The sequence below is a fragment of the Pseudophryne corroboree genome, chromosome 3, assembly GCF_028390025.1.
Source record: "Pseudophryne corroboree isolate aPseCor3 chromosome 3, aPseCor3.hap2, whole genome shotgun sequence".
Classification (NCBI taxonomy): Eukaryota; Metazoa; Chordata; class Amphibia; order Anura; family Myobatrachidae; genus Pseudophryne; species Pseudophryne corroboree.
The window spans coordinates 330,439,633-330,458,083 of NC_086446.1; the positions used below are offsets into that span (position 1 = coordinate 330,439,633).

Consider the following 18,451-nt stretch of genomic DNA (forward strand, 5'->3'; position numbering starts at 1 on the left):
ATTTTGTCTTTCTTCTGGGTCTGCATGCTTGAGTTGCAAACAGTATGTGACAAGTCTTAGGTTCCAACTATCAAAAAAGTCCAAACTCTATTGGGACCTCTAAATCTTGGCACTGCACATTTTAAATATGCATACTTGGATAGCAAGTAACCTTAAGTTATTATTTTCGCAATACTACATACACATTTTGTTGTTTTAGGTTGTTATGTTATTTTTAAAAGGTTACATCTTCATTAAATGAAATTGTGTGTTTGCTCCAGCTTTTTGCATTTTTTCTTAAATAATTTGAGTTTTACTTTAAAAATGGTAAAATCTGAATGAGAGTTTATTATGCAGTTGGCTCGTTGGTCTAGGGGTATGATTCTCGCTTTGGGTGCGAGAGGTCCCGGGTTCAAATCCCGGACGAGCCCATGGTTTCATATACTTTTATAGTCCTTAATATCTGATAGTATTTAATAGCATTTTAAAATACTCACTAATGTATACAAACAGGTTTACTTACAATTTCATTAATATACATAAAAAAGACATGCACAGTGGGATCGTTGGTCAAGGGGTATAATTCTTGCTTAGGGTGCGAGAGATCCCTGGTACAAATCCCGGATGAGCCCATCTTTTACAGGTATAAACTTATGCATACTTAGTAAAATGTCAAGCATTTGGTGGTATATTGGGTAAACTATAGATTCCATTTTGTCTAAGTAACCTTGAGTGGCTTAAAAGTCTCATTTTGACAAACAAAAAACTGTCAAAATGAAATTACAGGTTTTTCTCTTACCTTTCTTTTGTCTAAGTAACCCTGAGTGGCTTAAAAGAATAGTCTCATTATGACTAACAAAAAGATCAACAATAAATTGCAGGTGTTTATTTTGTCTTTCTTCTGGGTCTGCATGCTTGAGTTGCACACAGTATGTGACAAGTCTTAGGTTCTAATTATCAAAAAAGTCCAAACTTTATTGGGACCTCTAAATCTTGGCACTGCACATTTTAAATATGCATACTTGGATAACAAGTAACCTTAAGTTATTATTTTCGCAATACTACATACACATTTTTTTGTTTTAAGTTGTTATTTTTAAAATGTTACATCTTCATTAAATGAAATTGTGTGTTTGCTCCAGCTTTTTGCATTTTTTCTTAAATAATTTGAGTTTTACTTTAAAAATGGTAAAATCTGAATGAAAAGCCATTACGCAGTTGGCTCGTTGGTCTAGGGGTATGATTCTCGCTTTGGGTGTGGGAGGTCCCGGGTTCAAATCCCGCACGAGCCCATGTTTTCATGTACTTTTATAGTCCTTAATATCTGATAGTATTTAATAGCATTTTAAAATACTCACTAATGTATACAAACAGGTTTACTTACAATTTCATTACTATACATAAAAAAGACATGCACAGTGGGCTCGTTGGTCAAGGGGTATAATTCTTGCTTAGGGTGCGAGAGATCCCTGGTACAAATCCCGGATGAGCCCATCTTTTACAGGTATATACTTATGCATACTTAGTAAAATGTCAAGCATTTGGTGGTATATTGGGTACACTATAGATTCCATTTTGTCTAAGTAACCTTGAGTGGCTATAAAGTCTCATTTTGACAAACAAAAAACTGTCAAAATGAAATTACAGGTTTTTCTCTTACCTTTCTTTTGTCTAAGTAACCCTGAGTGGCTTAAAAGAATAGTCTCATTATGACTAACAAAAAGATCAACAATAAATTGCAGGTGTTTATTTTGTCTTTCTTCTGGGTCTGCATGCTTGAGTTGCACACAGTATGTGACAAGTCTTAGGTTCCAACTATCAAAAAAGTCCAAACTCTATTGGGACCTCTAAATCTTGGCACTGCACATTTTAAATATGCATACTTGGATAGCAAGTAACCTTAAGTTATTATTTTCGCAATACTACATACACATTTTGTTGTTTTAAGTTGTTATGTTATTTTTAAAACGTTACATCTTCATTAAATGAAATTGTGTGTTTGCTCCAGCTTTTTGCATTTTTTCTTAAATAATTTGAGTTTTACTTTAAAAATGGTAAAATCTGAATGAGAGTTTATTATGCAGTTGGCTCGTTGGTCTAGGGGTATGATTCTCGCTTTGGGTGCGAGAGGTCCCGGGTTCAAATCCCGGACGAGCCCATGGTTTCATATACTTTTATAGTCCTTAATATCTGATAGTATTTAATAGCATTTTAAAATACTCACTAATGTATACAAACAGGTTTACTTACAATTTCATTAATATACATAAAAAAGACATGCACAGTGGGATCGTTGGTCAAGGGGTATAATTCTTGCTTAGGGTGCGAGAGATCCCTGGTACAAATCCCGGATGAGCCCATCTTTTACAGGTATAAACTTATGCATACTTAGTAAAATGTCAAGCATTTGGTGGTATATTGGGTAAACTATAGATTCCATTTTGTCTAAGTAACCTTGAGTGGCTTAAAAGTCTCATTTTGACAAACAAAAAACTGTCAAAATGAAATTACAGGTTTTTCTCTTACCTTTCTTTTGTCTAAGTAACCCTGAGTGGCTTAAAAGAATAGTCTCATTATGACTAACAAAAAGATCAACAATAAATTGCAGGTGTTTATTTTGTCTTTCTTCTGGGTCTGCATGCTTGAGTTGCACACAGTATGTGACAAGTCTTAGGTTCTAATTATCAAAAAAGTCCAAACTTTATTGGGACCTCTAAATCTTGGCACTGCACATTTTAAATATGCATACTTGGATAACAAGTAACCTTAAGTTATTATTTTCGCAATACTACATACACATTTTTTCGTTTTAAGTTGTTATTTTTAAAATGTTACATCTTCATTAAATGAAATTGTGTGTTTGCTCCAGCTTTTTGCATTTTTTCTTAAATAATTTGAGTTTTACTTTAAAAATGGTAAAATCTGAATGAAAAGCCATTACGCAGTTGGCTCGTTGGTCTAGGGGTATGATTCTCGCTTTGGGTGTGGGAGGTCCCGGGTTCAAATCCCGGACGAGCCCATGTTTTCATGTACTTTTATAGTCCTTAATATCTGATAGTATTTAATAGCATTTTAAAATACTCACTAATGTATACAAACAGGTTTACTTACAATTTCATTACTATACATAAAAAAGACATGCACAGTGGGCTCGTTGGTCAAGGGGTATAATTCTTGCTTAGGGTGCGAGAGATCCCTGGTACAAATCCCAGATGAGCCCATCTTTTACAGGTATATACTTATGCATACTTAGTAAAATGTCAAGCATTTGGTGGTATATTGGGTAAACTATAGATTCCATTTTGTCTAAGGTACCTTGAGTGGCTTAAAAGTCTCATTTTGACAAACAAAAAACTGTCAAAATGAAATTACAGGTTTTTCTCTTACCTTTCTTTTGTCTAAGTAACCCTGAGTGGCTTAAAAGAATAGTCTCATTATGACTAACAAAAAGATCAACAATAAATTGCAGGTGTTTATTTTGTCTTTCTTCTGGGTCTGCATGCTTGAGTTGCACACAGTATGTGACAAGTCTTAGGTTCCAATTATCAAAAAAGTCCAAACTTTATTAGGACCTCTAAATCTTGGCACTGCACATTTTAAATATGCATACTTGGATAACAAGTAACCTTAAGTTATTATTTTCGCAATACTACATACACATTTTTTTGTTTTAAGTTGTTATTTTTAAAATGTTACATCTTCATTTAAATTAAATTGTGTGTTTGCTCCAGCTTTTTGCATTTTTTCTTAAATAATTTGAGTTTTACTTTAAAAATGGTAAAATCTGAATGAAAAGCCATTATGCAGTTGGCTCGTTGGTCTAGGGGTATGATTCTCGCTTTGGGTGCGAGAGATCCCGGGTTCAAATCCCAGACGAGCCCATGTTTTCATGTACTTTTATAGTCCTTAATATCTGATAGTATTTAATAGCATTTTAAAATACTCACTAATGTATACAAACAGGTTTACTTACAATTTCATTACTATACATAAAAAAGACATGCACAGTGGGCTCGTTGGTCAAGGGGTATAATTCTTGCTTAGGGTGCGAGAGATCCCTGGTACAAATCCCGGATGAGCCCATCTTTTACAGGCATATACTTATGCAAACTTAATAAAATGTCAAGCATTTGGTGGTATATTGGGTACACTATAGATTCCATTTTGTCTAAGTAACCCTGAGTGGCTTAAAAGAATAGTCTCATTATGACTAACAAAAAGATCAACAATAAATTGCAGGTGTTTATTTTGTCTTTCTTCTGGGTCTGCATGCTTGAGTTGCACACAGTATGTGACAAGTCTTAGGTTCCAACTATCAAAAAAGTCCAAACTCTATTGGGACCTCTAAATCTTGGCACAGCACATTTTAAATATGCATACTTGGATAGCAAGTAACCTTAAGTTATTATTTTCGCAATACTACATACACATTTTGTTGTTTTAAGTTGTTATGTTATTTTTAAAAGGTTACATCTTCATTAAATGAAATTGTGTGTTTGCTCCAGCTTTTTGCATTTTTTCTTAAATAATTTGAGTTTTACTTTAAAAATGGTAAAATCTGAATGAGAGTTTATTATGCAGTTGGCTCGTTGGTCTAGGGGTGTGATTCTCGCTTTGGGTGCGAGAGGTCCCGGGTTCAAATCCCGGACGAGCCCATGGTTTCATATACTTTTATAGTCCTTAATATCTGATAGTATTTAATAGCATTTTAAAATACTCACTAATGTATACAAACAGGTTTACTTACAATTTCATTAATATACATAAAAAAGACATGCACAGTGGGATCGTTGGTCAAGGGGTATAATTCTTGCTTAGGGTGCGAGAGATCCCTGGTACAAATCCCGGATGAGCCCATCTTTTACAGGTATAAACTTATGCATACTTAGTAAAATGTCAAGCATTTGGTGGTATATTGGGTAAACTATAGATTCCATTTTGTCTAAGTAACCTTGAGTGGCTTAAAAGTCTCATTTTGACAAACAAAAAACTGTCAAAATGAAATTACAGGTTTTTCTCTTACCTTTCTTTTGTCTAAGTAACCCTGAGTGGCTTAAAAGAATAGTCTCATTATGACTAACAAAAAGATCAACAATAAATTGCAGGTGTTTATTTTGTCTTTCTTCTGGGTCTGCATGCTTGAGTTGCACACAGTATGTGACAAGTCTTAGGTTCTAATTATCAAAAAAGTCCAAACTTTATTGGGACCTCTAAATCTTGGCACTGCACATTTTAAATATGCATACTTGGATAACAAGTAACCTTAAGTTATTATTTTCGCAATACTACATACACATTTTTTTGTTTTAAGTTGTTATTTTTAAAATGTTACATCTTCATTAAATGAAATTGTGTGTTTGCTCCAGCTTTTTGCATTTTTTCTTAAATAATTTGAGTTTTACTTTAAAAATGGTAAAATCTGAATGAAAAGCCATTACGCAGTTGGCTCGTTGGTCTAGGGGTATGATTCTCGCTTTGGGTGTGGGAGGTCCCGGGTTCAAATCCCGGACGAGCCCATGTTTTCATGTACTTTTATAGTCCTTAATATCTGATAGTATTTAATAGCATTTTAAAATACTCACTAATGTATACAAACAGGTTTACTTACAATTTCATTACTATACATAAAAAAGACATGCACAGTGGGCTCGTTGGTCAAGGGGTATAATTCTTGCTTAGGGTGCGAGAGATCCCTGGTACAAATCCCGGATGAGCCCATCTTTTACAGGCATATACTTATGCAAACTTAGTAAAATGTCAAGCATTTGGTGGTATATTGGGTACACTATAGATTCCATTTTGTCTAAGTAACCTTGAGTGGCTATAAAGTCTCATTTTGACAAACAAAAAACTGTCAAAATGAAATTACAGGTTTTTCTCTTACCTTTCTTTTGTCTAAGTAACCCTGAGTGGCTTAAAAGAATAGTCTCATTATGACTAACAAAAAGATCAACAATAAATTGCAGGTGTTTATTTTGTCTTTCTTCTGGGTCTGCATGCTTGAGTTGCAAACAGTATGTGACAAGTCTTAGGTTCCAACTATCAAAAAAGTCCAAACTCTATTGGGACCTCTAAATCTTGGCACTGCACATTTTAAATATGCATACTTGGATAGCAAGTAACCTTAAGTTATTATTTTCGCAATACTACATACACATTTTGTTGTTTTAGGTTGTTATGTTATTTTTAAAAGGTTACATCTTCATTAAATGAAATTGTGTGTTTGCTCCAGCTTTTTGCATTTTTTCTTAAATAATTTGAGTTTTACTTTAAAAATGGTAAAATCTGAATGAGAGTTTATTACGCAGTTGGCTCGTTGGTCTAGGGGTATGATTCTCGCTTTGGGTGCGAGAGGTCCCGGGTTCAAATCCCGGACGAGCCCATGGTTTCATATACTTTTATAGTCCTTAATATCTGATAGTATTTAATAGCATTTTAAAATACTCACTAATGTATACAAACAGGTTTACTTACAATTTCATTAATATACATAAAAAAGACATGCACAGTGGGATCGTTGGTCAAGGGGTATAATTCTTGCTTAGGGTGCGAGAGATCCCTGGTACAAATCCCGGATGAGCCCATCTTTTACAGGTATAAACTTATGCATACTTAGTAAAATGTCAAGCATTTGGTGGTATATTGGGTAAACTATAGATTCCATTTTGTCTAAGTAACCTTGAGTGGCTTAAAAGTCTCATTTTGACAAACAAAAAACTGTCAAAATGAAATTACAGGTTTTTCTCTTACCTTTCTTTTGTCTAAGTAACCCTGAGTGGCTTAAAAGAATAGTCTCATTATGACTAACAAAAAGATCAACAATAAATTGCAGGTGTTTATTTTGTCTTTCTTCTGGGTCTGCATGCTTGAGTTGCACACAGTATGTGACAAGTCTTAGGTTCTAATTATCAAAAAAGTCCAAACTTTATTGGGACCTCTAAATCTTGGCACTGCACATTTTAAATATGCATACTTGGATAACAAGTAACCTTAAGTTATTATTTTCGCAATACTACATACACATTTTTTTGTTTTAAGTTGTTATTTTTAAAATGTTACATCTTCATTAAATGAAATTGTGTGTTTGCTCCAGCTTTTTGCATTTTTTCTTAAATAATTTGAGTTTTACTTTAAAAATGGTAAAATCTGAATGAAAAGCCATTACGCAGTTGGCTCGTTGGTCTAGGGGTATGATTCTCGCTTTGGGTGTGGGAGGTCCCGGGTTCAAATCCCGGACGAGCCCATGTTTTCATGTACTTTTATAGTCCTTAATATCTGATAGTATTTAATAGCATTTTAAAATACTCACTAATGTATACAAACAGGTTTACTTACAATTTCATTACTATACATAAAAGAGACATGCACAGTGGGCTCGTTGGTCAAGGGGTATAATTCTTGCTTAGGGTGCGAGAGATCCCTGGTACAAATCCCGGATGAGCCCATCTTTTACAGGTATATACTTATGCATACTTAGTAAAATGTCAAGCATTTGGTGGTATATTGGGTAAACTATAGATTCCATTTTGTCTAAGGTACCTTGAGTGGCTTAAAAGTCTCATTTTGACAAACAAAAAACTGTCAAAATGAAATTACAGGTTTTTCTCTTACCTTTCTTTTGTCTAAGTAACCCTGAGTGGCTTAAAAGAATAGTCTCATTATGACTAACAAAAAGATCAACAATAAATTGCAGGTGTTTATTTTGTCTTTCTTCTGGGTCTGCATACTTGAGTTGCACACAGTATGTGACAAGTCTTTGGTCCAACTATCAAAAAAGTCCAAACTCTATTGGGACCTCCAAATCTTGGCACTGCACATTTTAAATATGCATACTTGGATAACAAGTAACCTTAAGTTATTATTTTCGCAATACTACATACACATTTTTTTGTTTTAAGTTGTTATTTTTAAAATGTTACATCTTCATTTAAATGAAATTGTGTGTTTGCTCCAGCTTTTTGCATTTTTTCTTAAATAATTTGAGTTTTACTTTAAAAATGGTAAAATCTGAATGAAAAGCCATTACGCAGTTGGCTCGTTGGTCTAGGGGTATGATTCTCGCTTTGGGTGCGAGAGGTCCCGGGTTCAAATCCCAGACGAGCCCATGTTTTCATGTACTTTTATAGTCCTTAATATCTGATAGTATTTAATAGCATTTTAAAATACTCACTAATGTATACAAACAGGTTTACTTGCAATTTCATTACTATACATAAAAAAGACATGCACAGTGGGCTCGTTGGTCAAGGGGTATAATTCTTGCTTAGGGTGCGAGAGATCCCTGGTACAAATCCCGGATGAGCCCATCTTTTACAGGCATATACTTATGCAAACTTAATAAAATGTCAAGCATTTGGTGGTATATTGGGTACACTATAGATTCCATTTTGTCTAAGTAACCTTGAGTGGCTATAAAGTCTCATTTTGACAAACAAAAAACTGTCAAAATGAAATTACAGGTTTTTCTCTTACCTTTCTTTTGTCTAAGTAACCCTGAGTGGCTTAAAAGAATAGTCTCATTATGACTAACAAAAAGATCAACAATAAATTGCAGGTGTTTATTTTGTCTTTCTTCTGGGTCTGCATGCTTGAGTTGCACACAGTATGTGACAAGTCTTAGGTTCCAACTATCAAAAAAGTCCAAACTCTATTGGGACCTCTAAATCTTGGCACTGCACATTTTAAATATGCATACTTGGATAGCAAGTAACCTTAAGTTATTATTTTCGCAATACTACATACACATTTTGTTGTTTTAAGTTGTTATGTTATTTTTAAAACGTTACATCTTCATTAAATGAAATTGTGTGTTTGCTCCAGCTTTTTGCATTTTTTCTTAAATAATTTGAGTTTTACTTTAAAAATGGTAAAATCTGAATGAGAGGTTATTATGCAGTTGGCTCGTTGGTCTAGGGGTATGATTCTCGCTTTGGGTGCGTGAGGTCCCGGGTTCAAATCCCGGACGAGCCCATGGTTTCATATACTTTTATAGTCCTTAATATCTGATAGTATTTAATAGCATTTTAAAATACTCACTAATGTATACAAACAGGTTTACTTACAATTTCATTAATATACATAAAAAAGACATGCACAGTGGGCTCGTTGGTCAAGGGGTATAATTCTTGCTTAGGGTGCGAGAGATCCCTGGTACAAATCCCGGATGAGCCCATCTTTTACAGGTATAAACTTATGCATACTTAGTAAAATGTCAAGCATTTGGTGGTATATTGGGTAAACTATAGATTCCATTTTGTCTAAGTAACCTTGAGTGGCTTAAAAGTCTCATTTTGACAAACAAAAAACTGTCAAAATGAAATCACAGGTTTTTCTCTTACCTTTCTTTTGTCTAAGTAACCCTGAGGGGCTTAAAAGAATAGTCTCATTATGACTAACAAAAAGATCAACAATAAATTGCAGGTGTTTATTTTGTCTTTCTTCTGGGTCTGCATGCTTGAGTTGCACACAGTATGTGACAAGTCTTAGGTTCTAATTATCAAAAAAGTCCAAACTTTATTGGGACCTCTAAATCTTGGCACTGCACATTTTAAATATGCATACTTGGATAACAAGTAACCTTAAGTTATTATTTTCGCAATACTACATACACATTTTTTTGTTTTAAGTTGTTATTTTTAAAATGTTACATCTTCATTAAATGAAATTGTGTGTTTGCTCCAGCTTTTTGCATTTTTTCTTAAATAATTTGAGTTTTACTTTAAAAATGGTAAAATCTGAATGAAAAGCCATTACGCAGTTGGCTCGTTGGTCTAGGGGTATGATTCTCGCTTTGGGTGTGGGAGGTCCCGAGTTCAAATCCCGGACGAGCCCATGTTTTCATGTACTTTTATAGTCCTTAATATCTGATAGTATTTAATAGCATTTTAAAATACTCACTAATGTATACAAACAGGTTTACTTACAATTTCATTACTATACATAAAAAAGACATGCACAGTGGGCTCGTTGGTCAAGGGGTATAATTCTTGCTTAGGGTGCGAGAGATCCCTGGTACAAATCCCGGATGAGCCCATCTTTTACAGGCATATACTTATGCAAACTTAGTAAAATGTCAAGCATTTGGTGGTATATTGGGTACACTATAGATTCCATTTTGTCTAAGTAACCTTGAGTGGCTATAAAGTCTCATTTTGACAAACAAAAAACTGTCAAAATGAAATTACAGGTTTTTCTCTTACCTTTCTTTTGTCTAAGTAACCCTGAGTGGCTTAAAAGAATAGTCTCATTATGACTAACAAAAAGATCAACAATAAATTGCAGGTGTTTATTTTGTCTTTCTTCTGGGTCTGCATGCTTGAGTTGCACACAGTATGTGACAAGTCTTAGGTTCCAATTATCAAAAAAGTCCAAACTTTATTAGGACCTCTAAATCTTGGCACTGCACATTTTAAATATGCATACTTGGATAACAAGTAACCTTAAGTTATTATTTTCGCAATACTACATACACATTTTTTTGTTTTAAGTTGTTATTTTTAAAATGTTACATCTTCATTTAAATTAAATTGTGTGTTTGCTCCAGCTTTTTGCATTTTTTCTTAAATAATTTGAGTTTTACTTTAAAAATGGTAAAATCTGAATGAGAGTTTATTATGCAGTTGGCTCGTTGGTCTAGGGGTGTGATTCTCGCTTTGGGTGCGAGAGGTCCCGGGTTCAAATCCCGGACGAGCCCATGGTTTCATATACTTTTATAGTCCTTAATATCTGATAGTATTTAATAGCATTTTAAAATACTCACTAATGTATACAAACAGGTTTACTTACAATTTCATTAATATACATAAAAAAGACATGCACAGTGGGATCGTTGGTCAAGGGGTATAATTCTTGCTTAGGGTGCGAGAGATCCCTGGTACAAATCCCGGATGAGCCCATCTTTTACAGGTATAAACTTATGCATACTTAGTAAAATGTCAAGCATTTGGTGGTATATTGGGTAAACTATAGATTCCATTTTGTCTAAGTAACCTTGAGTGGCTTAAAAGTCTCATTTTGACAAACAAAAAACTGTCAAAATGAAATTACAGGTTTTTCTCTTACCTTTCTTTTGTCTAAGTAACCCTGAGTGGCTTAAAAGAATAGTCTCATTATGACTAACAAAAAGATCAACAATAAATTGCAGGTGTTTATTTTGTCTTTCTTCTGGGTCTGCATGCTTGAGTTGCACACAGTATGTGACAAGTCTTAGGTTCTAATTATCAAAAAAGTCCAAACTTTATTGGGACCTCTAAATCTTGGCACTGCACATTTTAAATATGCATACTTGGATAACAAGTAACCTTAAGTTATTATTTTCGCAATACTACATACACATTTTTTTGTTTTAAGTTGTTATTTTTAAAATGTTACATCTTCATTAAATGAAATTGTGTGTTTGCTCCAGCTTTTTGCATTTTTTCTTAAATAATTTGAGTTTTACTTTAAAAATGGTAAAATCTGAATGAAAAGCCATTACGCAGTTGGCTCGTTGGTCTAGGGGTATGATTCTCGCTTTGGGTGTGGGAGGTCCCGAGTTCAAATCCCGGACGAGCCCATGTTTTCATGTACTTTTATAGTCCTTAATATCTGATAGTATTTAATAGCATTTTAAAATACTCACTAATGTATACAAACAGGTTTACTTACAATTTCATTACTATACATAAAAAAGACATGCACAGTGGGCTCGTTGGTCAAGGGGTATAATTCTTGCTTAGGGTGCGAGAGATCCCTGGTACAAATCCCGGATGAGCCCATCTTTTACAGGCATATACTTATGCAAACTTAGTAAAATGTCAAGCATTTGGTGGTATATTGGGTACACTATAGATTCCATTTTGTCTAAGTAACCTTGAGTGGCTATAAAGTCTCATTTTGACAAACAAAAAACTGTCAAAATGAAATTACAGGTTTTTCTCTTACCTTTCTTTTGTCTAAGTAACCCTGAGTGGCTTAAAAGAATAGTCTCATTATGACTAACAAAAAGATCAACAATAAATTGCAGGTGTTTATTTTGTCTTTCTTCTGGGTCTGCATGCTTGAGTTGCACACAGTATGTGACAAGTCTTAGGTTCCAATTATCAAAAAAGTCCAAACTTTATTAGGACCTCTAAATCTTGGCACTGCACATTTTAAATATGCATACTTGGATAACAAGTAACCTTAAGTTATTATTTTCGCAATACTACATACACATTTTTTTGTTTTAAGTTGTTATTTTTAAAATGTTACATCTTCATTTAAATTAAATTGTGTGTTTGCTCCAGCTTTTTGCATTTTTTCTTAAATAATTTGAGTTTTACTTTAAAAATGGTAAAATCTGAATGAGAGTTTATTATGCAGTTGGCTCGTTGGTCTAGGGGTGTGATTCTCGCTTTGGGTGCGAGAGGTCCCGGGTTCAAATCCCGGACGAGCCCATGGTTTCATATACTTTTATAGTCCTTAATATCTGATAGTATTTAATAGCATTTTAAAATACTCACTAATGTATACAAACAGGTTTACTTACAATTTCATTAATATACATAAAAAAGACATGCACAGTGGGATCGTTGGTCAAGGGGTATAATTCTTGCTTAGGGTGCGAGAGATCCCTGGTACAAATCCCGGATGAGCCCATCTTTTACAGGTATAAACTTATGCATACTTAGTAAAATGTCAAGCATTTGGTGGTATATTGGGTAAACTATAGATTCCATTTTGTCTAAGTAACCTTGAGTGGCTTAAAAGTCTCATTTTGACAAACAAAAAACTGTCAAAATGAAATTACAGGTTTTTCTCTTACCTTTCTTTTGTCTAAGTAACCCTGAGTGGCTTAAAAGAATAGTCTCATTATGACTAACAAAAAGATCAACAATAAATTGCAGGTGTTTATTTTGTCTTTCTTCTGGGTCTGCATGCTTGAGTTGCACACAGTATGTGACAAGTCTTAGGTTCTAATTATCAAAAAAGTCCAAACTTTATTGGGACCTCTAAATCTTGGCACTGCACATTTTAAATATGCATACTTGGATAACAAGTAACCTTAAGTTATTATTTTCGCAATACTACATACACATTTTTTTGTTTTAAGTTGTTATTTTTAAAATGTTACATCTTCATTAAATGAAATTGTGTGTTTGCTCCAGCTTTTTGCATTTTTTCTTAAATAATTTGAGTTTTACTTTAAAAATGGTAAAATCTGAATGAAAAGCCATTACGCAGTTGGCTCGTTGGTCTAGGGGTATGATTCTCGCTTTGGGTGTGGGAGGTCCCGGGTTCAAATCCCGGACGAGCCCATGTTTTCATGTACTTTTATAGTCATTAATATCTGATAGTATTTAATAGCATTTTAAAATACTCACTAATGTATACAAACAGGTTTACTTACAATTTCATTACTATACATAAAAAAGACATGCACAGTGGGCTCGTTGGTCAAGGGGTATAATTCTTGCTTAGGGTGCGAGAGATCCCTGGTACAAATCCCGGATGAGCCCATCTTTTACAGGCATATACTTATGCAAACTTAGTAAAATGTCAAGCATTTGGTGGTATATTGGGTACACTATAGATTCCATTTTGTCTAAGTAACCTTGAGTGGCTATAAAGTCTCATTTTGACAAACAAAAAACTGTCAAAATGAAATTACAGGTTTTTCTCTTACCTTTCTTTTGTCTAAGTAACCCTGAGTGGCTTAAAAGAATAGTCTCATTATGACTAACAAAAAGATCAACAATAAATTGCAGGTGTTTATTTTGTCTTTCTTCTGGGTCTGCATGCTTGAGTTGCAAACAGTATGTGACAAGTCTTAGGTTCCAACTATCAAAAAAGTCCAAACTCTATTGGGACCTCTAAATCTTGGCACTGCACATTTTAAATATGCATACTTGGATAGCAAGTAACCTTAAGTTATTATTTTCGCAATACTACATACACATTTTGTTGTTTTAGGTTGTTATGTTATTTTTAAAAGGTTACATCTTCATTAAATGAAATTGTGTGTTTGCTCCAGCTTTTTGCATTTTTTCTTAAATAATTTGAGTTTTACTTTAAAAATGGTAAAATCTGAATGAGAGTTTATTATGCAGTTGGCTCGTTGGTCTAGGGGTATGATTCTCGCTTTGGGTGCGAGAGGTCCCGGGTTCAAATCCCGGACGAGCCCATGGTTTCATATACTTTTATAGTCCTTAATATCTGATAGTATTTAATAGCATTTTAAAATACTCACTAATGTATACAAACAGGTTTACTTACAATTTCATTAATATACATAAAAAAGACATGCACAGTGGGATCGTTGGTCAAGGGGTATAATTCTTGCTTAGGGTGCGAGAGATCCCTGGTACAAATCCCGGATGAGCCCATCTTTTACAGGTATAAACTTATGCATACTTAGTAAAATGTCAAGCATTTGGTGGTATATTGGGTAAACTATAGATTCCATTTTGTCTAAGTAACCTTGAGTGGCTTAAAAGTCTCATTTTGACAAACAAAAAACTGTCAAAATGAAATTACAGGTTTTTCTCTTACCTTTCTTTTGTCTAAGTAACCCTGAGTGGCTTAAAAGAATAGTCTCATTATGACTAACAAAAAGATCAACAATAAATTGCAGGTGTTTATTTTGTCTTTCTTCTGGGTCTGCATACTTGAGTTGCACACAGTATGTGACAAGTCTTTGGTCCAACTATCAAAAAAGTCCAAACTCTATTGGGACCTCCAAATCTTGGCACTGCACATTTTAAATATGCATACTTGGATAACAAGTAACCTTAAGTTATTATTTTCGCAATACTACATACACATTTTTTTGTTTTAAGTTGTTATTTTTAAAATGTTACATCTTCATTTAAATGAAATTGTGTGTTTGCTCCAGCTTTTTGCATTTTTTCTTAAATAATTTGAGTTTTACTTTAAAAATGGTAAAATCTGAATGAAAAGCCATTACGCAGTTGGCTCGTTGGTCTAGGGGTATGATTCTCGCTTTGGGTGCGAGAGGTCCCGGGTTCAAATCCCAGACGAGCCCATGTTTTCATGTACTTTTATAGTCCTTAATATCTGATAGTATTTAATAGCATTTTAAAATACTCACTAATGTATACAAACAGGTTTACTTGCAATTTCATTACTATACATAAAAAAGACATGCACAGTGGGCTCGTTGGTCAAGGGGTATAATTCTTGCTTAGGGTGCGAGAGATCCCTGGTACAAATCCCGGATGAGCCCATCTTTTACAGGCATATACTTATGCAAACTTAATAAAATGTCAAGCATTTGGTGGTATATTGGGTACACTATAGATTCCATTTTGTCTAAGTAACCTTGAGTGGCTATAAAGTCTCATTTTGACAAACAAAAAACTGTCAAAATGAAATTACAGGTTTTTCTCTTACCTTTCTTTTGTCTAAGTAACCCTGAGTGGCTTAAAAGAATAGTCTCATTATGACTAACAAAAAGATCAACAATAAATTGCAGGTGTTTATTTTGTCTTTCTTCTGGGTCTGCATGCTTGAGTTGCACACAGTATGTGACAAGTCTTAGGTTCCAACTATCAAAAAAGTCCAAACTCTATTGGGACCCCTAAATCTTGGCACTGCACATTTTAAATATGCATACTTGGATAGCAAGTAACCTTAAGTTATTATTTTCGCAATACTACATACACATTTTGTTGTTTTAAGTTGTTATGTTATTTTTAAAATGTTACATCTTCATTAAATGAAATTGTGTGTTTGCTCCAGCTTTTTGCATTTTTTCTTAAATAATTTGAGTTTTACTTTAAAAATGGTAAAATCTGAATGAGAGTTTATTATGCAGTTGGCTCGTTGGTCTAGGGGTATGATTCTCGCTTTAGGTGCGAGAGGTCCCGGGTTCAAATCCCGGACGAGCCCATGGTTTCATATACTTTTATAGTCCTTAATATCTGATAGTATTTAATAGCATTTTAAAATACTCACTAATGTATACAAACAGGTTTACTTACAATTTCATTAATATACATAAAAAAGACATGCACAGTGGGATCGTTGGTCAAGGGGTATAATTCTTGCTTAGGGTGCGAGAGATCCCTGGTACAAATCCCGGATGAGCCCATCTTTTACAGGTATAAACTTATGCATACTTAGTAAAATGTCAAGCATTTGGTGGTATATTGGGTAAACTATAGATTCCATTTTGTCTAAGTAACCTTGAGTGGCTTAAAAGTCTCATTTTGACAAACAAAAAACTGTCAAAATGAAATTACAGGTTTTTCTCTTACCTTTCTTTTGTCTAAGTAACCCTGAGTGGCTTAAAAGAATAGTCTCATTATGACTAACAAAAAGATCAACAGTAAATTGCAGGTGTTTATTTTGTCTTTCTTCTGGGTCTGCATGCTTGAGTTGCACACAGTATGTGACAAGTCTTAGGTTCTAATTATCAAAAAAGTCCAAACTTTATTGGGACCTCTAAATCTTGGCACTGCACATTTTAAATATGCATACTTGGATAACAAGTAACCTTAAGTTATTATTTTCGCAATACTACATACACATTTTTTTGTTTTAAGTTGTTATTTTTAAAATGTTACATCTTCATTAAATGAAATTGTGTGTTTGCTCCAGCTTTTTGCATTTTTTCTTAAATAATTTGAGTTTTACTTTAAAAATGGTAAAATCTGAATGAAAAGCCATTACGCAGTTGGCTCGTTGGTCTAGGGGTATGATTCTCGCTTTGGGTGTGGGAGGTCCCGGGTTCAAATCCCGGACGAGCCCATGTTTTCATGTACTTTTATAGTCCTTAATATCTGATAGTATTTAATAGCATTTTAAAATACTCACTAATGTATACAAACAGGTTTACTTACAATTTCATTACTATACATAAAAAAGACATGCACAGTGGGCTCGTTGGTCAAGGGGTATAATTCTTGCTTAGGGTGCGAGAGATCCCTGGTACAAATCCCGGATGAGCCCATCTTTTACAGGTATATACTTATGCATACTTAGTAAAATGTCAAGCATTTGGTGGTATATTGGGTAAACTATAGATTCCATTTTGTCTAAGGTACCTTGAGTGGCTTAAAAGTCTCATTTTGACAAACAAAAAACTGTCAAAATGAAATTACAGGTTTTTCTCTTACCTTTCTTTTGTCTAAGTAACCCTGAGTTGCAATCATATTATATAGTATTTCTGCAGCTCTGCATACAGCGGAACACAAATAAGAAACTGTTGTTCATTTTCTCCTTCTTTTTCCACCTGATACCATTTTGGTATAATTATAATAATCTGATAGTAGCAAATTGATGGTGATGTATGGGTCTAATCAATTTATTTGACTGCTAATTGTGTACAAATTGCTTTTTATCACACCTAGTACCTTTATCATAGGTACTATCAGCATCCTGCAATCAAGCAGCCCATTGTCTATCAACCAATTTTTTTTTTTTTTTACCTATCAGTATCGTTTCCTTTTCCTCACTTTATACTATCTTCAGGACTCTCACCACTGATTCAGGGGTAATTATCCCGGTCTAACGGTGGCAGCAGATCCCCTATTTTCCTCCTCCACTCATTCTCTTGTCTTTTCTTTTATTTCTCCATTTTCGTGAACTCTCATCAGTGATTCTCGAGCCCTCGATATCTAATATTTTTTCTACTATCATACCACACTGGTAACGCCCGAATCCTTCCGATCTTGGAAGCTAAGCAGTGTAGGGCTGGGTCAGTACTCGAGTGGGAGACTCTCGAGGAATACTCAGTTTAGTAGAAATTCCTGGACGGTTTTGCTCAGCGTCTAACACTGACAGCAGATTCATCTTGCTCATTCCATCTTTAATCATCCCATCTGTCTCCTCATCATCGCTCATGAGAGAATAAAAACGCTTCAATTTTCAGGGTCTCCAGCTGTTATTATCGCACCCAGGCATTCCAGAACAATATTCAGTATTTACACTGTAATTAATTCGTTCTGTGTTCCCCCTTTCTATTCCCCAACTCCCCCCCACCCTTCCCCCCACCCCTACCTCCAATTTTTGACAGTAAACTCTACTATTTTATCAATTATTGTTAATAAAAGTTATATTTAAAAATTCATTTATAATCTTTACTTATTGTCTCTTCTGAGACCTCTTAAACATACAAGAGTGCACCCACAAAAGAGTCTTCTTCTCTCCCTTTTGTATGTCTTACCACTGACTCAGGGTGCACCACCAAACTCAAGATAACATTAGAAAACTCAGATTTTCTCGTTGTATTATGTATTTTGGTTCTAACAATATCTATTAGATACCTTACCATTCTCCAGTGCGGTATACCCCCAATACATTCATGTATTCAGTACACTGAGCTAAGACTCAGTTTTCCATACCTTGCACGGATTTATATACCTTGCTATAGGATCTCTTTCCTTTTGTATAGTAGTCGCTTCTGTTATAACAACATTCCCTTTCCTCTTTTCATTTTTTCCCCCCACTGTATATTGTTATATTCAAGGCAATGACAGCATTTTCATTA

General features: G+C 34.3%; 18 non-coding genes and 1 pseudogene across 18 annotated transcripts; all 19 read left to right on the forward strand.

The window, feature by feature from the left end:
• Positions 1 to 338: 338 nt before the first annotated feature.
• TRNAP-UGG (transfer RNA proline (anticodon UGG)) lies at positions 339 to 410 on the forward strand. Its single transcript has one exon. It is a non-coding gene; the product is annotated as a tRNA-Pro (tRNA).
• A 789-nt stretch (positions 411 to 1,199) lies between these two features.
• Positions 1,200 to 1,271, forward strand: TRNAP-UGG (transfer RNA proline (anticodon UGG)). Its single transcript has one exon. It is a non-coding gene; the product is annotated as a tRNA-Pro (tRNA).
• A 794-nt stretch (positions 1,272 to 2,065) lies between these two features.
• TRNAP-UGG (transfer RNA proline (anticodon UGG)) lies at positions 2,066 to 2,137 on the forward strand. The gene has a single exon. It is a non-coding gene; the product is annotated as a tRNA-Pro (tRNA).
• Positions 2,138 to 2,926: 789 nt separating this feature from the next.
• On the forward strand, positions 2,927 to 2,998 carry TRNAP-UGG (transfer RNA proline (anticodon UGG)). The gene has a single exon. It is a non-coding gene; the product is annotated as a tRNA-Pro (tRNA).
• A 790-nt stretch (positions 2,999 to 3,788) lies between these two features.
• TRNAP-UGG (transfer RNA proline (anticodon UGG)) lies at positions 3,789 to 3,860 on the forward strand. Its single transcript has one exon. It is a non-coding gene; the product is annotated as a tRNA-Pro (tRNA).
• A 702-nt stretch (positions 3,861 to 4,562) lies between these two features.
• On the forward strand, positions 4,563 to 4,634 carry TRNAP-UGG (transfer RNA proline (anticodon UGG)). Its single transcript has one exon. It is a non-coding gene; the product is annotated as a tRNA-Pro (tRNA).
• A 789-nt stretch (positions 4,635 to 5,423) lies between these two features.
• Positions 5,424 to 5,495, forward strand: TRNAP-UGG (transfer RNA proline (anticodon UGG)). The gene has a single exon. It is a non-coding gene; the product is annotated as a tRNA-Pro (tRNA).
• Positions 5,496 to 6,289: 794 nt separating this feature from the next.
• TRNAP-UGG (transfer RNA proline (anticodon UGG)) lies at positions 6,290 to 6,361 on the forward strand. The gene has a single exon. It is a non-coding gene; the product is annotated as a tRNA-Pro (tRNA).
• A 789-nt stretch (positions 6,362 to 7,150) lies between these two features.
• TRNAP-UGG (transfer RNA proline (anticodon UGG)) lies at positions 7,151 to 7,222 on the forward strand. The gene has a single exon. It is a non-coding gene; the product is annotated as a tRNA-Pro (tRNA).
• A 789-nt stretch (positions 7,223 to 8,011) lies between these two features.
• Positions 8,012 to 8,083, forward strand: TRNAP-UGG (transfer RNA proline (anticodon UGG)). Its single transcript has one exon. It is a non-coding gene; the product is annotated as a tRNA-Pro (tRNA).
• Positions 8,084 to 8,877: 794 nt separating this feature from the next.
• On the forward strand, positions 8,878 to 8,949 carry TRNAP-UGG (transfer RNA proline (anticodon UGG)). Its single transcript has one exon. It is a non-coding gene; the product is annotated as a tRNA-Pro (tRNA).
• A 1,651-nt stretch (positions 8,950 to 10,600) lies between these two features.
• On the forward strand, positions 10,601 to 10,672 carry TRNAP-UGG (transfer RNA proline (anticodon UGG)). Its single transcript has one exon. It is a non-coding gene; the product is annotated as a tRNA-Pro (tRNA).
• A 1,651-nt stretch (positions 10,673 to 12,323) lies between these two features.
• Positions 12,324 to 12,395, forward strand: TRNAP-UGG (transfer RNA proline (anticodon UGG)). The gene has a single exon. It is a non-coding gene; the product is annotated as a tRNA-Pro (tRNA).
• Positions 12,396 to 13,184: 789 nt separating this feature from the next.
• Positions 13,185 to 13,256, forward strand: TRNAP-UGG (transfer RNA proline (anticodon UGG)). The gene has a single exon. It is a non-coding gene; the product is annotated as a tRNA-Pro (tRNA).
• Positions 13,257 to 14,050: 794 nt separating this feature from the next.
• Positions 14,051 to 14,122, forward strand: TRNAP-UGG (transfer RNA proline (anticodon UGG)). Its single transcript has one exon. It is a non-coding gene; the product is annotated as a tRNA-Pro (tRNA).
• A 789-nt stretch (positions 14,123 to 14,911) lies between these two features.
• Positions 14,912 to 14,983, forward strand: TRNAP-UGG (transfer RNA proline (anticodon UGG)). Its single transcript has one exon. It is a non-coding gene; the product is annotated as a tRNA-Pro (tRNA).
• Positions 14,984 to 15,777: 794 nt separating this feature from the next.
• On the forward strand, positions 15,778 to 15,849 carry TRNAL-UAG (transfer RNA leucine (anticodon UAG)). Its single transcript has one exon. It is a non-coding gene; the product is annotated as a tRNA-Leu (tRNA).
• A 789-nt stretch (positions 15,850 to 16,638) lies between these two features.
• TRNAP-UGG (transfer RNA proline (anticodon UGG)) lies at positions 16,639 to 16,710 on the forward strand. Its single transcript has one exon. It is a non-coding gene; the product is annotated as a tRNA-Pro (tRNA).
• Positions 16,711 to 17,589: 879 nt separating this feature from the next.
• LOC134897234 (5S ribosomal RNA) lies at positions 17,590 to 17,708 on the forward strand (annotated as a pseudogene).
• Positions 17,709 to 18,451: the final 743 nt, after the last annotated feature.